The 23,075-nt window shown below is 41.1% G+C and overlaps 1 pseudogene; it reads left to right on the plus strand.

The window, feature by feature from the left end:
- The first annotated feature begins 1,838 nt into the window (after positions 1 to 1,838).
- On the plus strand, positions 1,839 to 21,616 carry LOC100335384 (protein phosphatase 1 regulatory subunit 14A-like; annotated as a pseudogene).
- Positions 21,617 to 23,075: the final 1,459 nt, after the last annotated feature.

The raw sequence follows: 23,075 nt of genomic DNA on the forward strand, positions 1-23,075 counted from the left end.
ATGATCATACTGGCTTAGAGTGGGCCCTAAATCCAATGACTAGTGTCCTGATAGAGAGAGGTATTTGGAGACAGAGACAGAGGAGCTGTCTAAAGGGAGCAAGGCCATGCGAAGACAGGAGCAGAGGCTGGAATGATACAGTGCAGACCAAGGGGAAGGGCTGCGGGCAACCACCAGATCTAGGAGGGAAGAGACAAAGAAGCCTAACCCAGAGCCTTCCCAGAAAGCACCGTCCCACCAGCACCTTCATTGAAATCCTTGATTGAACACCTTGACTGCTGGTCTCCAAGACAGTGAAAGAATAAGTTTCTGTTTTTTACACTTGATCTTAGCCAAAAGGCCAATAAGTGATAAATTTCTTTGTTTGCTTTTTAAAAGTTAATGTATTTATTTGTGGCTGCACCGGGCCACCATCACTGCGGGTAGGCTCTCTCCAGTTGCGGTGCACAGGCTTCTCTTGTTGCAGCTCCTGGGCTCTAGAGCTCAGGCTCAGTAGTTGCGGTACTTGGGCTTAGCTGCCTCACAGCATGGGGAATCCTCCCAGGCCAGGGATGGAACCCGTGTCCCCTGTATTGGCAGGAGGCTTCTTAACCCTTGGACCACAAGGGAAGTTCTGAATTTACATTGATTTAAGCCACCAGTTTGTGGTACTTTGGTACGGCAGCCCTTGGAAACGAATACAGCCACTGACCAAGAGCCAGACCCTGTTCTCACCACAGGAGGCTCAGTGTAAACAGGATGGATGAGACCCCTGCTCTCACAGAGCTGCCACTCCAGTGGGGGAAGACAGACAGCAACACACAAATAAAGAACAGAAAGTAGCAGGTAAAGAAAACACTGTGAGGAAAGGTAGTCAGTTGTGTGAGAGAGAGTAACTGACATGGGACAGAGGGCTGTTTTATTCTGAGTAATTTAGAAAGGGCTCTCTGAGGAGGTGATGTTTGAGTTGAGACTCAAAAAAACCCCCAAAAGTCTACATACAACTCAAGTTCATCTTTAAAAGGAACTTAATATCTTGTAAAAATATCTCTTTTCGAGAACAGAAAGAGCCTCTGATCTGTAGGTGTCATCAGTTTAACATTTGCATTTCCATGAGAGATTAGAGTAATTTTGTATCTCCTCTCTTATCACACTGAGAACTCCATGAGGGCAGCGGCTACATCCTTGTCCTCAGTACCCAGCCAGAGTTTGACACAAAGGGAGAGTGCTGTGAGCCGGTGAGGCATTCCACTCGTGACAAAGGTCATGAGGAAGGAAGCTCGGCATACGCAAAGGCGGGATCAAGCCTCAGGAGTTCCCCCGGATATTCTGGAGCATCTACCCGCCAAAAACCAGAGTCTGCCTACTTTATTGCTTTGTGCTCTCACCTCTGACTTTACTGGGGGCTGTCCCCCACCACCATCTCGCTCTCTCTGTCAAAGAGTTAACTTACAGCTCCAATTAATAAAGTTCCTGGGCAATTAGGAGTGTTTAAATCCAAATCCCTCAGATGGCTCTCTAACTCGCCTGACAAGTTTACCTGGACTCCTACAGCTATGCATACGATTGTTTACAGTCTCCCAGCCTCGAGAGGCACGGGAAGCTTAAGGTATTCAAATAGTTTAGAACCTCTCAGAGAGTTAGAAACTGTCAGAATAAACTAGTAAAAGATTTCATTGATGAGCCAATGCTTGTTGCCAAGTTTCCACATCCCCTGAATTGTATCCTTGAATGTGTATTAATTAATATAGTTGGTATGTATAAAAAATAAGTAGTGGCCTTGGTGTTAGTAACTTTAGACCCTTAAGGTAATAAATTCTTTCCTTTGTTGTAAACCCATTAAAATCCACCCTATAGGAATGCAATTTTATCTTCGGAAGGTGGCGCCCAAGACAGGCTTTTCGAAGGTAAGTCCCCAACCCCATTCCCCCAGTGTTGAGTTTTTGGGACGGATAGGACCCCACTTAGGGTGCTGCAGACCCCCCTGTAGAATAGACAGGGTGAGAGGAGTGGGAAGTGTTGAAAGTGTTGAAGAGTTAGAGAGAAAAAACGGTTTCTAAAAAGGCTGACAAAAAAGGCCTAATCTTTTGATAGCTAAAAGCAAAATCTTTTACTATACTTAATTTTCTGACATGGGTAACACTGAATCAAATGAAATACAGCTCTTTATAGGAATAATTTTACAGTTATTAAGTAAAAGAGAAATCAAAGTCAAAAAATCTACCATCCAATCATTTTTTACATTTGTACAAGAGCACTGCCCTTGGTTTCTACAACAGGGCACTGTTAACCTAGATATCTGGGAAAAAGTGGGGAAACAGCTAAGAGCTTATTGTGCTCATCATAGCTTGGAGAAAATCCCTACTTACACCTTTCCTCTATGGAACATGACTAGAGATGCTTTAGATCCAGCTCAAGAATTTGAAAAGGTACCTGTTAAAGAGGAAAGTGAAGTTGCAAAAACACCTGTTAAACAGAAAAGCGAATCTGAAAAGGTACCTGTTATAAACAAAAGTGAAACTGAAGAGGTTATACCTAGCTATTGGCAACTAAATGAATGGCTAGCCGCTATGACTGCCAATGAGCATGTAAAAATTAGGGATGAGAAAAAAGATCAGCTCTCCCCTCAGGATGAAAAAGATTTAGAGGAAACAGCAGTTCGATGCCATTCTGATGAAGATTGGTCTTTTTTAGCTAAAGATGCTCCTAAAAGTTTAAGAAAAACATCCCTAATCAGACCATCCGCTCCTAGGAGCTTGAGGGAAACATCCCCAATCAGACAGTCCCTAAGATTTAGTCACCAAACAGTTAAAGGATCTCCGGAATAGGAGAGGAGAAATTCTATTACTCTTTATATATTTGATAAATAAATAAATAGTCGCCGACGCCATCTCCCCTTCGAATACCCTGGATCAGCTGGGGCTGGACCTCGGCAGGAGAGGCAAGAGCATAGTCAGTAATTTGTTTGCCCGAGTTGAAATCTAGAAGGGAGAGCTTTCTGACTCCCAGGAAGTCATTCCCTTTTCTGCAGGGCAGTTTCCTCATCTGTAAAATGGAGATTGCAGTAATATTTAAATCAAGGGCTGGTGGGATTTCCCTAGCAATACAGTGGCTAAGACTCTGCTTCAATGCAAGGGGTGTGGGTTCCATCCCTGTCCAGGGAACTAAGATTCTACATGCCGAGTGGCTCAGCCAAGAAAATTAAAAAAATAATAATAATAATCATGGGCTGGTGATGAGGATTAAGTAAGACTCAGTGTGTTTAAAGTTGTGTGTCCAGATAGGAAAGTCATCAAGGAAGACTTTAGTTTTGTCTGTATTGTTTAACTTATTACAGCAAGAATGTATAATATTTTTTTCTGTATAATCTTTTCCACTAATGACTTGGGTTGTTTTCACCTTTTGTTTATTATGGATAATGCTGCTATGAACTTTGGGTACAAATACCTATTCGAGGCCCTGATTCAATTCTTTGGGGGTATATACCCAGAAGTGGAATTGCTGGATTATGGGGTAATTCCATGTTTAATTTTTTAAGGAAACACCATAATGTTTCTCATTTGTTACATTTAGTTCATTCAGCTTCAGGAAATTACAAAACTAATTCATGCTTGCTTTAACAAATAATACAGAGGTATATGAAGAAGAAGTTTAAATTCATGCACTCCATGTACAATCAGTACTATCTGTTGGGTTTCTTACCTCACTTCTCTTTCTCTATTTGTACAAAGACATCTAAACAGAGCTAGTTTTAGTTCTGGCCCTTTTTTCTTTCTTTCCTCCCCCGCCCAAATGGGGATAATATAAACACTAAAGCTCCCCATTATCACTCCCACAAAATCTCCATGAGGTATGTTTTAAATATTGAAATTATTTTATAGTTTGTTATTAAGACAGAGAGATCAAAATAACATCCAAATGCTCATTAAAGTGGTAGAAGTATATACAGGAGGAAGCAACCACTAGAATTGTTGGAACCAGACAGGCAAAAAAAAAGAAAAATCAGAAAAAAAGTTATAGTTTTCCAAGTAGCTGATCACCTATAGTATGTCACTCTGCAGAGGGTAAATGCATTTAAAATGAGGCCCACAGAGAACAAAGTTCTCAGGGTTTTTTCTGCAAAAGTAGAAGTAGACATGAGACCTGTCACTCAAATTATGAAAAGAGAAATGCCAGGAAAAGTGAGAATAGGACTTACTTTTAGCAAAAGAAGGATGTCATGGTGACCACTGCAGTGAGACTTTCTTGATCTCTTGTTTGGATTCACCAGCATCCAGCCTCTTGTGTGGCTGGCCTCTCCCGGTCTCCAGGAAGAGTGTCCAAGGCCCCCAGCCCCATATTCTATTTATACTTGTCTCCCACTTCTACCTCCCACTAACAGCACCTGCCTGAAATAAATCCATGGATGTTGCCACTTGTGGAATAAGTCTTTCTGTTTTGTTTTTAATATTTATTGTGTATTTGCTTATTGGGCTGTGCTGGGTCTTAGTTGCAGCCTGTGGGATCTTCAATCTTTGTTGTGTCGTGTGAGACCTAGTTCCCTGACCAGGGATTGAACACAGGCCAAGTGCATTGGGAGTGGAGAGTCTTAGCCACTGGATCACAGGGGAAGTCCCCAAATAAGTCTTTTTGATTATTAAAAAAAAATTTTATCTTTCCAAATGTATAAATACATATATGTCCTCAAAGACAATAGACTTATTTTAGAATTGTTAGATCTGCCTTAAATGTGTTGGTAATGTCCCAAAGAAAGGCAATGCCAAAGAATGCTCAAACTACTGCACAATTGCACTCATCTCACACACTAGTAAAGTCATGCTCAAAATTCTCCAAGCCAGGCTTCAGCAATACGTGAGCCGTGAACTTCCTGATGTTCAAGCTGGTTTTAGAAAAGGCAGAGGAACCAGAGATCAAATTGCCAACATCCTCTGGATCATGGAAAAAGCAAGAGAGTTCCAGAAAAACATCTATTTCTGCTTTATTGACTATGCCAAAGTCTTTGATTGTGTGGATCACAACAAACTGTGGAAAATTCTGAAAGCGATGGGAATACCAGACTACCTGACCTGCCTCTTGAGAAATCTGTATGCAGGTCAGGAAGCAACAGTTAGAACTGGACATGGAACAACAGACTGGTTCCAAATAGGAAAAGGAGTACATCAAGGCTGTATATTGTCACCCTGCTTATTTAACTTCTATGCAGAGTACATCCTGAGAAACGCTGGACTGGAAGAAACACAAGCTGGAATCAAGATTGCCGGGAGAAATATCAATAACCTCAGATATGCAGATGACAACACTCTTATGGCAGAAAGTGAAGAGGAACTAAAAAGCCTCTTGATGAAAGTGAAAGTGGAAAGTGAAAAGTTGGCTTAAAGCTCAACATTCAGAAAACGAAGATCATGGCATCCGGTCCCATCACTTCATGGGAAATAGATGGGGAAACAGTGGAAACAGTGTCAGACTTTATTTTTTTGGGCTCCAAAATCACTGCAGATGGTGACTGCAGCCATGAAATTAAAAGACACTTACTCCTTGGAAGGAAAGTTATGACCAACCTAGATAGCATATTCAAAAGAAGAGACATTACTTCGCCAACAAAGGTCCATCTAGTCAAGGCTATGGTTTTTCCAGTGGTCATGTATGGATGTAAGAGTTGTACTCTGAAGAAGGCTGAGTGCCAAAGAATTGATGCTTTTGAACTGTGGTGTTGGAGAAGACTCTTGAGAGTCCCTTGGACTGCAAGGAGATCCAACCAGTCCATTCTGAAGGAGATCAGTCCTGGGTGTTCTTTGGAAGGAATGATGCTAAAGCTGAAACTCCAGTACTTTGGCCACCTCATGCAAAGAGTTGACTCATTGGAAAAGACTCTGATGCTGGGAGGGATTGGGGGCAGGAGGAGAAGGGGACGACAGAGGATGAGATGGCTGGATGGCATCACTGACTCGATGGACGTGAGTTTGAGTGAACTCCGGGAGTTGGTGATGGACAGGCAGGGAGGCCTGGAGTGCTGTGATTCATGGGGTGGCAAAGAGTCGGACACAACTGAGTGACTGAACTGAACTGAACTTAATGTTCCTTTGGCCCATACAATTATGAAGGAAAACTGCAACTCTCATTCCTTAATTGTGAAGAGTAGGTTCCTGGGATGTATTAAATGTTTATACCTGCTGTGGTAGATAATCACTTAATACCTGTTAGTAATTCAAATTCTGACTGTACTTATTTTTATTAATAATTTATTTTTAATTGGAGGATAATTGCTCTACAATATTGTGTTGGTTTCTGCCATACATCAACATGAATCAGCCATAGGTATGCATATGTCCCCTCTTTCTTGAACCTCCTTGAACCCCCTCCTATTCCTCTAGGTTGTCACAGAGCACTGAGTTTGAACTCCCCACGTCATACAGCCAGTTCCCACAGGCTGTCTATTTTACATACGGTAATGTATATTTCCATGCTACTCTCTTCATTCGTCCCACCCTTGCCTTCCCCCCTGTGTCCACAAGTCTTCCTCTCTGTCCCCACTGCTGCCCTGCACATAGGTTCATCAGTGCCATCTTTCTAGATTCCATAGATATGCATTACTATACAATGTTTGTTTTTCTCTTTCTGACTTGCTTCACTCTGTATAACAAGCTCTAGGTTCATCCATCTCATTAGAACTGACTCAAATGCGTTTCTTTTTTGGCTGAGTAATATTCTATTGTATATATGTGCCACAGCTTCTTTATCCATTCATCTGTTGATGGACATCTAGGTTTCTTCTATGTCCTGGCTATTGTAAATAGTGCTGCAGTGAACACTGGGGTACATGTGGCTTTTTCAGTTATGGTTTTCTCAGGCTATATGCCAAGTAATGGGGTTGTTGGGTCATATGGTAGCTTTATTCCTAGTTGTTTTTAGGAATCTCCATACTATTATCCATAGTGGCTGTGTCAATTTACATTCCCACCAACAGTGCAAGAGGGTTCCCTTTTCTCCACACCCTCTCCAGAATTTATTGTTGGTAGATTTTTTGTTGATGGCGATTCTGACTGTTGTGAGGTGAAACCTCATTGTAGTTTTGATTTGCATTTCCCTAATTGAGCATCTTTTCATGTGTTTATTAGGCATCTCTATGTGGAAACAGTGTCAGACTTTATTTTTCTGGGCCCCAAAATCACTGCAGATGGTGACTGCAGCCATGAAATTAAAAGACACTTACTCCTTGGAAGGAAAGTTATGACCAACCTAGATAGCATATTCAAAAGAAGAGACATTACTTCGCCAACAAAGGTCCATCTAGTCAAGGCTATGGTTTTTCCAGTGGTCATGTATGGATGTGAGAGTTGGACTGTGAAGAAAGCTGAGCACCGAAGAATTGATGCTTTTGAACTGTGGTGTTGGAGAAGACTCTTGAGAGTCCCTTGGACTGCAAGGAGATCCAACCAGTCCATTCTGAAGGAGATCAGCCCTGGGATTTCTTTGGAAGGAATGATGCTAAAGCTGAAACTCCAGTACTTTGGCCACCTCATGTGAAGAGTTGACTCATTGGAAAAGACCCTGATGCTGGGAGGGATTGGGGGCAGGAGGAGAAGGGGACGACAAAGGATGAGATGGCTCGGATGGCGTCACTGACTCGATGGATGTGGGTCCGAGTGAACTCCGGGAGTTGGTGATGGACAGGGAGGCCTGGCGTGCTGCGATTCATGTGGTCGCAAAGAGTCGGACACGACTGAGTGACTGAACTGAACTGATGTCTTCTTTGGAGAAATGTCTTTTTAGGTCTTCTGCCCATTTTTTGATTGGGTTATTTGTTTTTCTGGTATTGAGCTACATGAGCTGCTTGTATATTTTGGAGATTAATCCTTCGTCAGTTGCTTCATTTGCTATTGTTTTTTCCCATTCCGAGGGTTGTCTTTTCACAGTGTTTATAGTTTCCTTTGGTGTGCAAAAGCTTTTAAGTTTAATTAGGCCCCATTTGTTTATTTGTTTTCTTTAATTTCCACTTCTCTAGTGGATTTTTTAGTGTGGAAACATGATCTGGAAGTTTTGGTACTATTTTAATTTTATTTTTGCCCAGTATCCCTTCCTTTATCTTGTAACCTGTGAAAAATTGATTCCTCTCATTTTCCAAAAACAGGCCTAGCTCCTACAATCTGATGTTTAATCCCACCTTTGTATTTGACTCCTTTGTTCATTCATTCAATAAGTATTCACTGAGAGTCTTCATACCAGGCAATATATAGAACGCAGGAGATGCAGCAGTGAGTGAAGCAGACAAAACTCCTACCTTGGGAAGTTTATGTTCTAATTTTTTTTTCTTGCTTGGTAGGCTAGCTATCATATATTTTTTCCTAATGTATTCCACCCTACTCTTTAAGGGCCTAATATAATTTTGAGCTTCTTCTACCTTTGACCAGATCAGTCAAAATCACTCCCATGACCTCAGACAGCAGTCACAGTTTTCAGCAGAGAATCTCTAAGGAGCATCTTCCGATACATGATGTTGTTGGAAACCAATTATTCTGTTTCACATGCTGTTTGTGTTTTTTTGATCTGGAATCTTCTGTCAGTTCCAGTCCTGTTACTCAGCTGGAGATTGCTCCTCAGGTTCCCGCCTGGGGTGACACAGACTCTCCCAGGATTGGCAGATGCAGAAGTAGCAGAAGTGCCTGCCATGGAAAGGCACCAGTCTCTCAGTAATCCATGCTGACACTGCAGCTCAACCCCGCTTGGAGGTCTGTGACTGCTGCTGCAATCACCTCCATGTAATGCACGCCAGTGCTGACCCAGGGGCAAACCTGCCTCTGCAGAAACAGGGACCAAGTGAGAGATGGCAGTCCCCTCTGTCATCACCACCCTTCTGGAAAACTAGCAGGCTGTCTAACTGCACACCTCTACATTGGCTGCAGTTCTATCTCAAGTCCTTCAGTTTCAATTTTTCACATAAACTGCCTTAATAATTATGTGCTGTGTGATTAGTCACTCAGTCGTGTCCAACTCTTTGCGATCCCTGCAGCCTGCCAGGCTCCTCTGTCCATGGGATTTTCCAGACAAGAATACTGGAGTGGGTTGCCATGCCCTCCACCAGGAGATCTTCCCAATCCAGGGATCAAATTCAGATCTCCCACATTTCAGGCAGATTCTTTACCATCTGAGCCACCAGGCAAGTCCAAGAATACTGGAATGGGTAGCCTATCCCTTTCCCAGATGATCTTCCTGACCCAGGAATCGAACCAGGGTCTCCCTCGTTGCAGGTGGATTCTTTGCCACCTCTTTTCTTAATTAGTTGCATTTTCAAAACTAATTGTGATATGGTTTTCAAGGAATTTTTCAACTTAACCTAAATTTTCAAATGTATTAGCATAGAAGTGCTTCTAATGTTGTTTTTAAATGGCTGTAGGATCTATAATAATGTTCCATTTAAATTCTTGTTAGCTACTTTTTGTTTTTTTTGTTGTTCCCTTAATCAGTCTTGTTAGGGATTTATCAAATTTATTAATCTTTTTAATAATCAATTTTTGACTTCAATTATTTTCTTTATTGGATGTCTTTCTGCTTCCTAATCATCCTGCTTCTATCTTAATTATTTCCATTATTCTACTTTCTTTGGGTTTACTCTGCTCAGTTTTTTTCCTTTTAGCTAACTTCTTGAGATAGAAGTTAAGATAATTTAATTTCAGCCTCTTTTCTCTTATATGCATTTAGAGCTATAGGTTTCCCTCAAGGCACAGCTACAACTGCATTCAACAAGTTTTTAAAATAACAAATTGCTAACATTTGGAAAAGGTCAGTTTTCATTCCAATTCCAAAGAAAGGCAATGCCAAAGAATGCTCAAACTACTGCACAATTGCACTCATCTCACATGCTAGTAAAGTAATGCTCAAAATTCTCCAAGCCAGGTTTCCAGAAATAGTGAAACGTGAACTTCCTGATGTTCAAGCTGGTTTTAGAAAAGGCAGAGGAACCAGAGATCAAATTGCCAACATCCTCTGGATCATGGAAAAAGTAAGAGAGTTCCAGAAAAACATCTATTTCTGCTTTATTGACTATGCCAAAGCCTTTGACTGTGTGGATCACAACAAACTGTGGAAAATTCTGAAAGAGATGGGAATACCAGACCACCTGACCTGCCTCTTGAGAAACCTATATGCAGGTCAGGAAACAACAGTTAGAACTGGACATGAAAAAACGGACTGGTTCCAAATAAATATGAAAAGGTGTACGTCAAGGCTGTATATTTTCACCTTGCTTATTTAACTTATATGCAGAGTACATCATGAGGAACGCTGGACTGGAGAAGCACAAGCTGGAATCAAGATTGCCGGGAGAAATATCAATAACCTCAGATATGCAGATGACACCACCCTTATGGCAGAAAGTGAAGAGGAACTAAAAAGCCTCTTGATGAAAGTGAAGGAGGAGAGTTAAAAAGTTGGCTTAAAGCTCAACATTCAGAAAACGAAGATCGTGGCATCTGGTCCCATCACTTCATGGGAAATAGATGGGGAAACAGTGGAAACAGTGTCAGACTTTATTTTTTTGGGCTCCAAAATCACTGCAGATGGTGACTGCAGCCATGAAATTAAAAGACGCTTACTCCTTGGAAGGAAAGTTATGTCCGACCTAGATAGCATATTCAAAAGAAGAGACATTACTTTGCCAACAAAGGTCCATCTAGTCAAGGCTATGGTTTTTCCTGTGGTCATGCATGGATGTAAGAGTTGGACTCTGAAGAAGGCTGAGCGCCGAAGAATTGATGTTTTTGAAGTGTGGTGTTGGAGAAGACTCTTGAGAGTCCCTTGGACTGCAAGGAGATCCAACCAGTCCATTCTGAAGGAGATCAGTCCTGGGATTTCTTTGGAAGGAATGATGCTAAAGCTGAAACTCCAGTACTTTGGCCACCTCATGCGAAGAGCTGACTCATTGGAAAAGACTCTGATGCTGGGAGGGATTGGGGGCAGGAAGAGAAGGGGACGACAGAGGATGAGATGGCTGGATGGCATCACTGACTCGATGGATGTGAGTCTGAGTGAACTCCGGGAGTTGGTGATGGACAGGGAGGCCTGGCGTGCTGCGATTCATGGGGTCACAAAGAGTTGGACATGACTGAGCGACTGAACTGAATTGAACTGAACCAATTATACATCAGTGTTATCACCAGATTTAGATATGGAACATCTTTATCACTCCAGAAATTTTCCACCTACTTCTTTCCAGTTAACACTCATGTCCAGAGGTAACTACTCTTCTGATTTCTATTACCATTGGTAGATGTGCCAATAAAATATAAATTTCATATAAAATTCATATAAAATTTCATATAAATCAAATCCAACAGTATCCCAATAGTATATATACTTTTGTGTATACAGCTTTTTTGCTCAACTTAATGTTTTAGTTATTAAATATTAATCTGTGTTATTGCATGTGTGATTTTTAAATGCCTTGTAACAGTCCATTGTATGGATGTAGTACAATTTGGGCTTCCCAGGTGGCGCTGGTGGTAAACAATCCACCTGCCATTGCAAGAGATGAGGATTTGATCCCTGGGTGGGGAAGATCCCCTGGAGACGGAAATAGCAACCCACTCCAGTATTCTTGCCTGGAAAATTCTATAGACAGAGGAGCCTGGTGGGTTACAGTCCACTGGATTCCAAACAGTCAGACACAATTGAACAGATGCTAAAATTTATTGATCCATTTTTCTGAAGGCAGAAATTTAGTAGATTTTTAAAGAGTTTTTTGCTATTATAAATAAAACTGCTATGAAAATTATTACACTTGTATTAGGTTGGTGACAAAGTAATTGTGGTTTTTGACTGTGAATTTTGAATTATTATAACTAGGCCCAAACACATCTTTATTAATCAAAATAGAAAATATAACAATCAACACAATGTTGTCAAAAATAAATAAATTTGGTCATTCCTGTAGCATAAAAATCCGTGTTTCGGGATTTGATGAATCTTGGAAAGCATTTTCTTCCTCCCACTGGTTGTGGAAGCAGTTTCCCTGTAAAAAGTTGTTGAGATGAAGGAATTCTGGTCGACTGGTAAGAGGTCAGGTGAATATGGCCCTTAAGGCAAAACTTTGTAGCCCAATTGGTTCAACTTTTGAAGCATTGGTTGGGTGACATTTGGTTGGGTGCTGTTGTGAAGAACTGGGCCGTTTCTGTTGACGATGCTGGCTGCAGGCATTGCAGTTTTCAGTGCATCTCATCAACTTGCTGAGCATATGTGGGGAAGTTAACAAGATGGTGCCAGCCAGGCACTCTTGCCCCATGCTCTCATGCCCTCTTGGCCCATGTTCTGTGAAAAATTACTTTGCATGGTTGTGTAACAGCTGAGATCGCTTATGGCACTGTGCATGCGCTTGCTTGGTTGGGCTACTTTGTGCAGTACGCCTGTATGGGCACCATCTGGTAAGGCTTTGCTGTTGCATTGGGGCTACATTGGGGTGGCATCGTGGTTATGTTATGGCTGTGTTATGGCTATGTTATGGTTATGTTGTAGCTGCTGCTACAGCTGCTGCATCAGCCAGGAGAGAGGCTGTGTTATGGTTGCTGTGCCAGCCAGGAGAGAATAAACACATCTGCAGTTCCTGCGGCTCCTCGTGTCTTCTTCCAGCCTCTTATCTACCCTGGGTTCAGCAAACAGTGCAGACAGTGTGAATAGCAAGACAGCTGGCATCACAAGCAGGATTAGCAATTCAGCATACTTCTTAGATGTAATGGTTTTGCCAAGATTCAGAAAGCTGTAGCGGATCAGACAGGCAGCATGCCACCAAATAACGACCATGACCTTTTTTGGTGCAAGCTTGTCTTTGGGAAGTGTTTTGGAGCTTCTTCTCAGTCCAACCACTGAGCTGGTCATTGCCGGTTGTTGAATACAATCCACTTTTCATCGCACATCACTATCCAATGGAGAAATGGTTCATTGTTGCTGTGTAGAATAAGAGAAGACGACACTTCAGAATGATGATATTTTTTGATTTGTAGTCAGTACATGAGGCTCCCACTTATTGAGGTTTTTCACCTTTCTACTGCTACTACTGCTACTACTAAGTCGCTTCAGTCGTGTCCGACTCTGTGTGACCCCAGAGATGGCAGCCCACCTGGCTCCCCTATCCCTGGAATTCTCCAGGCAAGAACACTGGAGTGGGTTGCCATTTCCTTCTCCAATGCATGAAAGTGAAAAGTGAAAGTAAAGTCGCTCAGTCGTGTCCGACTCCTAGCGACTCCAGGAACTGCAGCCTACCAGGCTCCTCCATCCATGAGATTTTCCAGGCAAGAGTACTGGAGTGGGGTGCCATTGCCTTCACCTTTCTAATTTTCTTCAAATGCTGAACAACCATAGAATGGTCGACGTTGAGTTCTTTGGCAAATTCTCATGTAGTTATAAGAGAATCAGCTTCGATGATCCTCTCAACTGGTCACTGTCAACGTCCAATGGCCGGCCACTGCACTCCTCATCTTCAAGGCTCTGGTCTGCTTTGCAAAACTTCTTGAACCACCACGGCACTGTTCGTTTGTTAGCAGTTCCTGGGCCAAACATGTTGTTGATGTTGTGAGTTGTCTCTGTTGCTTTATGACCCATTTTGAACTCGAATATAAGAAAAGTGCTCAAATTTGCTTTTTTGTCTAACATTTCCCTAGTCTAAAATAAATATAAATTAAACATCAAATAATAAATCATTAGCAAAAAATAAATTAGCAAAAGTGAGAAATGCACATTAAAATGATGTATAACATAACAACATTTATTTAAGAATGTATTCCAATGTCAAACAGCAAAGTTTAATAATGCAAAAATCAAAATTACTTTTGCACCAACCTAAATATTTTAGGTAGACATATATTCTCTTGGTCTTGTGTGGAATTGCTTGGTAATAGGATATGTGGATTTTTAGTCTTAGTAGATACTGCTAATGTCTCTGCTATTTTAAATAGCAATGTTCTGAATCCATATTAATTTTATTATTTTTCTCATTTCCTGACATATTTATAATTAACAGTATGGAAGAGTTGGGGCTTCCCTGGTGGCTCAGACAGTGAAGAATCCACTTGCAGAGCAAGACACCTGGGTTCAATCCCTGGATTGGGAAGATCCCCTGGAGAAGGGAATGGCTATCCACTCTAGTACTCTTGCCTGGAGAAATCCATGGTCAGAGGTGCCTGGAGGGCTGCAATCCATGGGGTCGCAGAGTCGGACACAACGGAGCAACTAACACTTTCACTTTCAAGGAAGATTTTAATGCTTTGTCAAACTTCTTTTTAAAATAATATGTCTATGCTGTTATGTCTTTTCCAGATTTAGTTATTTACTGTTGCCTGCGCTGGCTCCTCGTTGCTATGTGCAGGCTTTCTCTAGTTGCAGTGAGCAGGGTCAACACTTGTTATGGTACACAGGCTTATTGCAGTGGGCTCTCTTGTTGTGGAGCACAGGCTTTAGGCTTGTGGGCTTCAATAATTTCCGTGGGTGCAATAGCTGTGGTGTACCGGCTTAGGTGCTCTGCAACACGTGGGATCTTCCTGGACCGAGTATTGAACCTGTGTCTCCTGCCTTGGCAGGTAGATTCTTTACCATTGAGCCACCAGGGAAGTCCCCTCTCAAACATTTTTAAAGGTCACGGAATAATCACAATTTTTCTCCTTAAGATTAAGATTATTAAGGTTATTAAGATTAAGATTATTATTAAGGCTAAGGTTATTAAAGTCGCTGTGAACAGTTTCAACTTGTCCTACACTACTGTGCAAAGTGAGGACTGCCTATATTTATCACAACATAATCACAAGAGTGATAGCCTGTCACCTTTTCCATGTTCTGTTGGCTAAAAGCACGTCACTTATTCTCACTCAAATGGGGCAGATCAGATTATACAGGGCTTAATGCTAGAGGGGGGAGATCATGACCTGTTTTCAAACTTTGCCTCAGGTCAGTTTAGTTGTCGCTCAGTCATGTCTGACTCTTTGTGACCCCATGGACTGCAGCACACCCGGCCTCCCTGTCCATCACCAACTCCCAGAGTTTACTCAAACTCACGTCCATTGAGTCAGTGATGCCATCCAACCATCTTACCCTCTGTCATTCCCTTCTCCTCCTGCCTTCAATCTTCCCCAGCATCAGAGTCTTTTCAAATGAGTCAGTTCTTCGCATCAGGTGGCCGAAGTATTGGAGTTTCAGCTTCATCATCAGTCCTTCCAATGAACACTCAGGACTGATCTCCTTTAGGATGGACTGGTTGGATCTCCTTGTAGTCCAAGGGACTCTCAAGAGTCTTCTCCAACACCACATTCAAAAGCATCAATTCTTCGGTGGTCAGCTTTTTTTATAGTCCAACTCTCACATCCATACATGACTATTGGAAAAACTATAGCCTTGACTAGACGGACCTTTGTTGGCAAAGTAATGTCTCTGCTTTTTACCATGCTGTCTAGGCTGGTCATAACTTTCCTGCCAAGGAGTAAGTGTCTTTTAATTTCATGGGTGCAGCCACCATCTGCAGTGATTTTAAAGCCCCCCAAAATAAAATCTGTCACTGTTTCCACTGTTTCCCCATCTATTTGCCATGAAGTGATGGGACCGGATGACATGATCTTCGTTTTCTGAATGTTTAGCTTTAAGCCAACTTTTTCACCCTCCTCTTTCACTTTCATCAAGTGGCTCTTAAGTTCTTCACTTTCTGCCATAAGGGTGGTATCATCTGCATATCTGAAGTTATTGATATTTGTCCCGGCAATCTTGATTCCAGCTTGTGTTTCTTCCAGCCCAGAGTTTCTCATGATGTACTCTGCATATAAGTTAAATACGCAGGGTGACAATATACAGCCTTGATGTACTCCTTTTCCTATTTGGAACCAGTCTGTTTTTCCATGTCCAGTTCTAACTGTTGCTTCCTGACCTGCATACAGATTTCTCAAGAGGCAGGTCAGGTGGTCTGGTATTCCCATCTCTTTTAGAATTTTCCACAGTTTGTTGTGATCCACACAGTCAAAGGCTTTGGCATAGTCAAGAAAACAGAAATAGATGTTTTTGTGGAACTGTCTTATTTTTTTGATGATCCAGCGGAAGTTGGCAATTTGATCTCTGGTTCCTCTGCCTTTTCTAAAGCCAGCTTGAACATCTGGAAGTTCACAGTTTATGACTGAGTTTTCTAATCATGAACATATGACCATGTTACATCTATTCATTTGGTAAGGTCTTCTGTAGTTTGTGGGTTGGTTTTGTTAATTTATTTGTTTAGGACAATGTCTGTAACTTTCAGAATAGAGGACTTGTATAATTTTTAAAGAGCTTTTCCTAGGTTTTAAATATTTTTGTTGCTGTGGTCAGTGTGTTGATTTTTAAATTTTATTTTCTAGTACTTTGTGACCAGTAGATAGAAATACAATAGATTTTTTTTTTTTTTAATTTTGAACTTGTATTCACCAAGTCAACTTATTAGTTTGTATATTCTTTTAGATACTACACAAATATAATCATGTTGTCTGCCAATTAGCACATTTTTATGTCTTCCTTTCCAATCTTTATGTCTCTAGTTTCTTTTCATTGCCTTTTTGGAATGGCTAGGGCTTCCACTACAATGCTGAATAGAACAAGAGTAAAATTCTTGTTTTGTTCCTGATGTTAAAGCATTCAATATTTTATCATTGTGTGTGATTTAACTGTAATTCTTTAAGGATGTGCTTCATCAGATTAAGAAACTTCTTTTATATTAGTTGGCTGAATTTGATGTTAAATTTGAGTAAGTGCTTTTTCTGAATCTATGGGGATGATTATGCAGTCCTCCCCTTTTTTTTTCAGTAAATGCCGCAAACTATGGTGATTGATTTGTGGATATTAATTAAATGGATGTATATATTTGACCCTGCAGGCCTAGGATAAAACTTGTTTATCATTAGATATTATCGTTCTACCTTATTAGAATTATTTGATTTGCTAATGTTTTGCTAATAGAATGTTGGCATCTGTATTCATGAGCAACATAGGTCTGAAATATTCCATTCTTGTAATTTTCTTCCCTTGTTGATTTGTGATATCAGGATTATCCTGTCCTCTTAAATGAGGGAGAAGTTTCATTTTCCTCTGTCTTTGAAAAAGTTTTTGTTTGGTTTGTAATGTATCTTCCTTTGGTGTTTGGTAGAAATCAAGTCATTTGGGTTTAGGGTTTTCTTTGTGGAAAAGTTATTAATTATTAATTTAACTTCACTAACACCTATGACTATTCCTGTATTTTATTTATTTTTATGTCAGCTGGGAAAGATTGAGGGCAGGAGGAAAATGGGGTGACAGCTGATGAATGGTTGGATGGCATCATCAACTCAGTGGACATGAGTTTGAGTAAACTCCAGGAGATAGTGAAGGTCAGGGAAGCCTGGCGTACTATAGTCCATGGGGTCGCAAAGAGTTGGACGTGACTGAGTGACTGAACAACAACAATGTCAGGTTTATGTTCAATATGTTATGGTTTCTTTATTTGTCAGTTAAAAACTGTTCTATTTTCCATTATGGTTTTCTCTTTTATCCATTGATTATTTAGAATTTTCTATTTAATTTTTAAATAGTTGGAAATTTTCAGTATGTTCATTATTGATTTTTTTTCATTTGATTCCATTGTGGTTAGAGAAAAATTTTTGTATAATTTCAATCCTCAGATATATGCTGTTTTGTTTTATGATCCAGCACACACTCTGTCTTTCATTTCAATCTTAAAGAAAGGCAATGCCAAAGAATGTTAAACTGCCATACTGTGCTCATTTCATATGTAAGGTTACGCCCAAAAGCCTTCAAGTTAGGCTTCAGCAGTATGTGAACTGAGAACTTCAAGATGTACTAGCTGGGTTTAGAAAAGGCAGAGGAACCAGAAATCAAATTGCCAACCTTCATTGGATCATAGAGAAAGCAAGGGAATTCCAGAAAAACATCTACTTTTGCTTAATTGACAACACACTGTGGAAAATTCTTAAAGAGATGAGAATACTAGACCACCTTTACTGCCTCCTCAGAAACCTGTATGCAGGTCAAGAAGCAACAGTTAGAACTGGGCATGGAACAACTGACTGGCTCAAAATTGGGAAAGGAGTAAGACAAGGGTGTATATTGGCAGCCTGCTTATTTAACTTACATGCAGAGTACATCATATGAAATGCCAGCCTGGATGAATGATAAGCTGATTGCCAGGAGAAATTTCAGCAACCTTAGATATTTAGATGATACTATTCTAACAGCAGAAAGACAAGAGGAACTAAAGAGTCTCTTGATAAGGGTGAAAGAGGAGAGTGAAAAAGCTGGCTTAAAACTCAACATTCAAAAAACTAAGATCATGACGTCCAGTTCCATCACTTCATGGCAATTAGAAGGGGAAAAGTGGAAGCTTTAACAGACTTTATTTTCTTGGGCTCCAAAACCACTGTGAACACTAACTGCAGCCACGAAATTAAAAGACATTTGCTCCTTGGAAGGAAAGCTATGACAAGCCTAGACAGCATATTAAAAAGCAGAGACATCACTTTGCCAATAAAGGTCCACCTAATCAAAGCTATGGTTTTCCAGTAGTCATGTACAGATGTGAAAGCTGAACCATAAAGAAAGCTGAGCACTGAAGAATTGATGCTTTTGAGCTGTGGTGCTGGAGAAAACTCTTGAGAGTTTCTTGCCTGCAAGCAGATCAAACTAGTCAATCCTAAAGAAAATCAGCCCTGAATACTCATTGGAAGGACTGATGCTGAAGCTGAAGCTCCAATACTTTGGCAACCTGATCTGAAGAGCTTACTCATTGGAAAAGACCCTGATGCTGGGAAAGATTGAGGGTAGGAGGAGAAGGGGGCGACAGAGGATGAGATGGTCAGATAGGATCACTGACTCAATGGACATGAGTTTGAGCAAACTCTTGAGTGACAGTGAAGGACAGGGGAGCCTGGCATGCTGCAGTCCATGGGGTCACAAAGAGTCGGACACGGATTCTGACTGAACAACAACAAATATACTCTTAGTTTCATGGGGGCTTGCATATAAATTTCATTCTGCAGTTCGTAGGTATCATATTCTATATATGACACTTAGATCAAAAAGATTAATACTATAGATTAGAACTCCATATCCTTACTAATTTTTTGTCTCACTCTTCTTAAGGTATTGTGAGGAAAGTTAAAATGTTTTGTGACTATTGGTTTGTCTCTTCCTTCTTTTAATTCTGTCAAATATTGTTTCATGGATTTTAAAGCTGTGATGTTGGGCACATACACATTTATAATTGTCTCTTGATGTTTGTGTTGTATGCTCAGACTCTTGAGTTGGGTCTAACTCTTTGCGACTCCTTGGACTGTAGCCCACCAGGCCTCTCTGTCCATGGGATTTTTCAGGCAAGAATACTGGAGTAGGGTACCATTTACTCCTCCAGGGGATCTTCTTGACCCAGGGGTCGAACCTTTGTCTCTTATGTCTCCTGCTTTGGCAGGCATATTCTTTACCACTAGCTCCACCTGGGAAGGCCTGTCTCTTGAATTCACCATTATTATAAAATGTCCCTGTATCTCTGAGAGTTCACCTTGTCTTGAATATGAATATAACCACTCCAGCTTTCTGTGCTTACTGTTTCTGTTTGTGTGATATATCTTTTTCTATCCTTTTACTTTCAACTTATCTGTGTTCTTATATTTAAAATGTGTCTCATATATATAAAGTTGGGTCGTTTAAATAAACTAATTAGAAATCTCTATCTTTAATCATAGAATTTGATCCTTTTGTATTTAAGTGATAACTGACATGTTTGGCTTTAAGTCTACTGTATCACCCTTTGCTTTCAATGTGTTCCATCTGGTATTCTTTCCCTTTTCTGCCTTTTCTACTATTAAAAAAAATTAAGCAAAGAGCGAACTGACAATGCTTTATACATAATTGGAGGTTTTAACACCCTTCCCTCACCAATTGGTAGAACCAGACATAAAATCAACAGATATAGAGGATGTGAGCCACACTATTACACTTTGACTTAATTGATATTTGCAGGACGTTGCATCACAAAATGGCTGACTACTTACTTACACCAGGTGCTAAGCAGTGAAATTAAAAGGATTGAAATTATACAGACTATATTCTCTGTCACAGTGGAATTAAATCAGAGCTCAACAACAGTAACTAGAAAGAACTGAATATTTAGAAATGAAAAAACACTTCTATATAATCCATGAGCCAAAAAAAAAATCACATGGGAAATTGAAAAATATTTAAATCTTTTATAAAATAACATTAAAATTACAATATTTTGTGCTAAGTTGCTTGGTCCTGTCTGATTCTTTGAGACCCCATGGATTGTAGCCTGCCAGGCTCCTCTGTCCATGGAATTTTCCAGGCAAGAATACTGGAGTGGGTTGCTGTTTCCCGCTCCAGGGATCTTCCCCATCCAGGGACTGAATCCACGTCTCTTATGTCTCCTGCGTTGGGAAATGGGTTTGATACCACTAGCGCCACCTGGGAAGACCTAATATTTTGTGAGATGCAGCTAAATAAGAGGAAAATTCACATCTTTAAATGCTTATATTAGAAAGAAGAAAAATCTAAAGCCAATGACCTGTGACCCTACCTCAAGAAATTATATAACAAAGTACAATTTGAAACATAAAGTAAGCGAGGAAGGAAATCATAAAGACAAGCGCAGTAATTAATGAAACAGCACATAGGCCAACAATAGTGAAAAATCAATGAAGCCAAAAACTGGTTCTTTTAAAATGTCAGCAAAATTGATAAGCTTTTGGCTAAACTGACAAAGGGGGGAAAAAAAGAAAGAAGACATAAAATATTAATATTAGGAATGAAAGTGGGAACATCACAATAGTCTCGACAAATACTAAAAGGATAGTAAGGGAATCAAGTATTATAATTAACCTTATGCCAAAAAATTGGGCAATCTAGATGAAAAGGACCAGTTCTCTTAAAGACAAAAACTACTTAAACTGGCACAAAAAGAAACAGGAAGTTTGGATAGCCCTTTATTAACGTCAAAAATTGAATTTGTAATTTAAAACTTGCCAAAAAAGGCCACGACCCGTAAGAGGTGCCCCGGGAGCTAGGCGAAAGCGCACAGCGCGGCGCAGGGGCCGGGCCAGGACCTTCTAGGAGTTCAGCGGCTGGGCGAGCGGACGCTGAGCAAGCTGCAGTCTCCATCGCGGGCCGGGGTTGGGGGCGGGGTGGAGGGGGTCGCTGCAAAAGTGACGCGTGCGCGTCACCGGCAAGTATGACCGGCTGGAGCTGCAGCTAAGCCTGGAGGTGGAGAAGTGGATCGACGGGCGCTTGGAGGAGTTGTTCAGCGCAGGGAGGCAGACAATGAGGTCAACATCGTGAATTGTTGAAACTAGAGAGCGAAGAGGAGAGAAGCCAGAACAGCCAGGGATCTTCTAAAGTCCTGCACAAACCCCACAGAGGGCTTCATCCAGGAACTGCTGGTGAAGCCCCGAGGCCTCCACAAGCAGCCAACTTTCTGCCAGCCCAGCTCCTTCGGCGGCGGCAGCCTGAGCCCCTCCAGGACCGAGCCCGGAAGGCGACGCCTTGATCCTCTCCGGCCTCCGTGACCTCCTACTGCATCTCCCCTTAACGCCGTCTTGGCTTGTTTATAAGTTGTATTCAACGGTTCTGTAACAATAACACTGCGTGCCTGTTTAAAAACACACACACACAAAAACGTGTCGAAAACCCCAGGCCCAAGAGGCGTCACTGATGAATTCTATAAAACATTTTACAAGTAAAAACCAATGCCATACAAACTCCTTTAGAAAACGAGGAAGTAGAAAACACTTTCCAATTCATTTTACAAAGCCAGTATTACCTTAATACCAAAACCAGATGCAGACATTACAAGGAAAAGCCTATATTCCTCATTCAATAGGTGTAAATTTAAGTAAAATTAAATTCTCACTTATGTAAGTATGTCTACTGTAAATATGTATTGAAAGGTGAGTGAGTGTGAAGTCACTCAGTCATGTCCGACTCTTTGGACTGTAGCCCACCAGGCTCCTCTGTCCATGGAATTTTTTAGGCAAGAGTACTGGAGTGAGTTGCCATTTCCTTCTCCAGGGGATCTTCCCTACCCAGGGATTGAACCTGGGTCTCCCACATTGTAGGCAGATGCCTTACCATCTGAGCCACCGTGGAAGACTGTATTGAAAGGTACTTGGGAACATATTTCAGTTCAGTCACTCAGTTGTGTCCAACTCTTTGCGACCCCATGAATCGCAGCACGCCAGGCCTCCCTGTCCATCACCAGCTCCCGGAGTTCACTCAGACTCACGTCCATCGAGTCAGTGATGCCATCCAGCCATCTCATCCTCTGTTGTCCCCTTCTCCTCCTGCCCCCAATCCCTCCCAGCATCAGGGTCTTTTCCAATGAGTCAACTCTTTGCACGAGGTGGCCAAAGTATTGGAGTTTCAGCTTCAGCATCCGTCCTTCCAATGAACACCCAGGACTGATCTCCTTTAGTATGGACTGGTTGGATCTCCTTGCAGTCCAAGGGACTCTCAAGAGTCTTCTCCAACACCACAGTTCAAAAGCATCAATTCTTCGGCATTCAGCTTTCTTCAGAGTCCAACTCTCACATCCACACATGACCACTGGAAAAACTGTAGCCTTGACTAGATGGACCTTTGTTGGCAAAGTAATATCTCTGCTTTTCAATATACTATCTAGGTTGGTACATGTTTACCTAGCATTAATGATGATTTTTCTACATTTTTCTACATTTCTACAACTACACAGTTGTGTAGTTGTGCTTTTCTACATTATTTGAATCTTAACAAGTATGATTATGCAGTAGAATAACTGTTCTTTAAAAAAAACAATGAGCAAATGTTTTATTAGTTCTAGGTTATGGGAATATGAATGATTTGTGTTTTTCTTTGTATTTTTAAAATAAGAATAGGTACTATTTTTTGTTTTGTTTTTAGTACCCACCCAGTCTTTAAAATGTTAGATAGTTTCTTGCTGCTGCTGCTGCTGCTAAGTTGCTTCAGTCATGTCCGACTCTGTGCGACCCCATAGACGGCAGCCCACCAGGCTCCCCCGTCCCTGGGATTCTCCAGGCAAGAACACTGGAGTGGGTTGCCATTTCCTTCTC

Source organism: Bos taurus, chromosome 1 (genome assembly GCF_002263795.3).
Source record: "Bos taurus isolate L1 Dominette 01449 registration number 42190680 breed Hereford chromosome 1, ARS-UCD2.0, whole genome shotgun sequence".
Classification (NCBI taxonomy): domain Eukaryota; kingdom Metazoa; phylum Chordata; class Mammalia; order Artiodactyla; family Bovidae; genus Bos; species Bos taurus.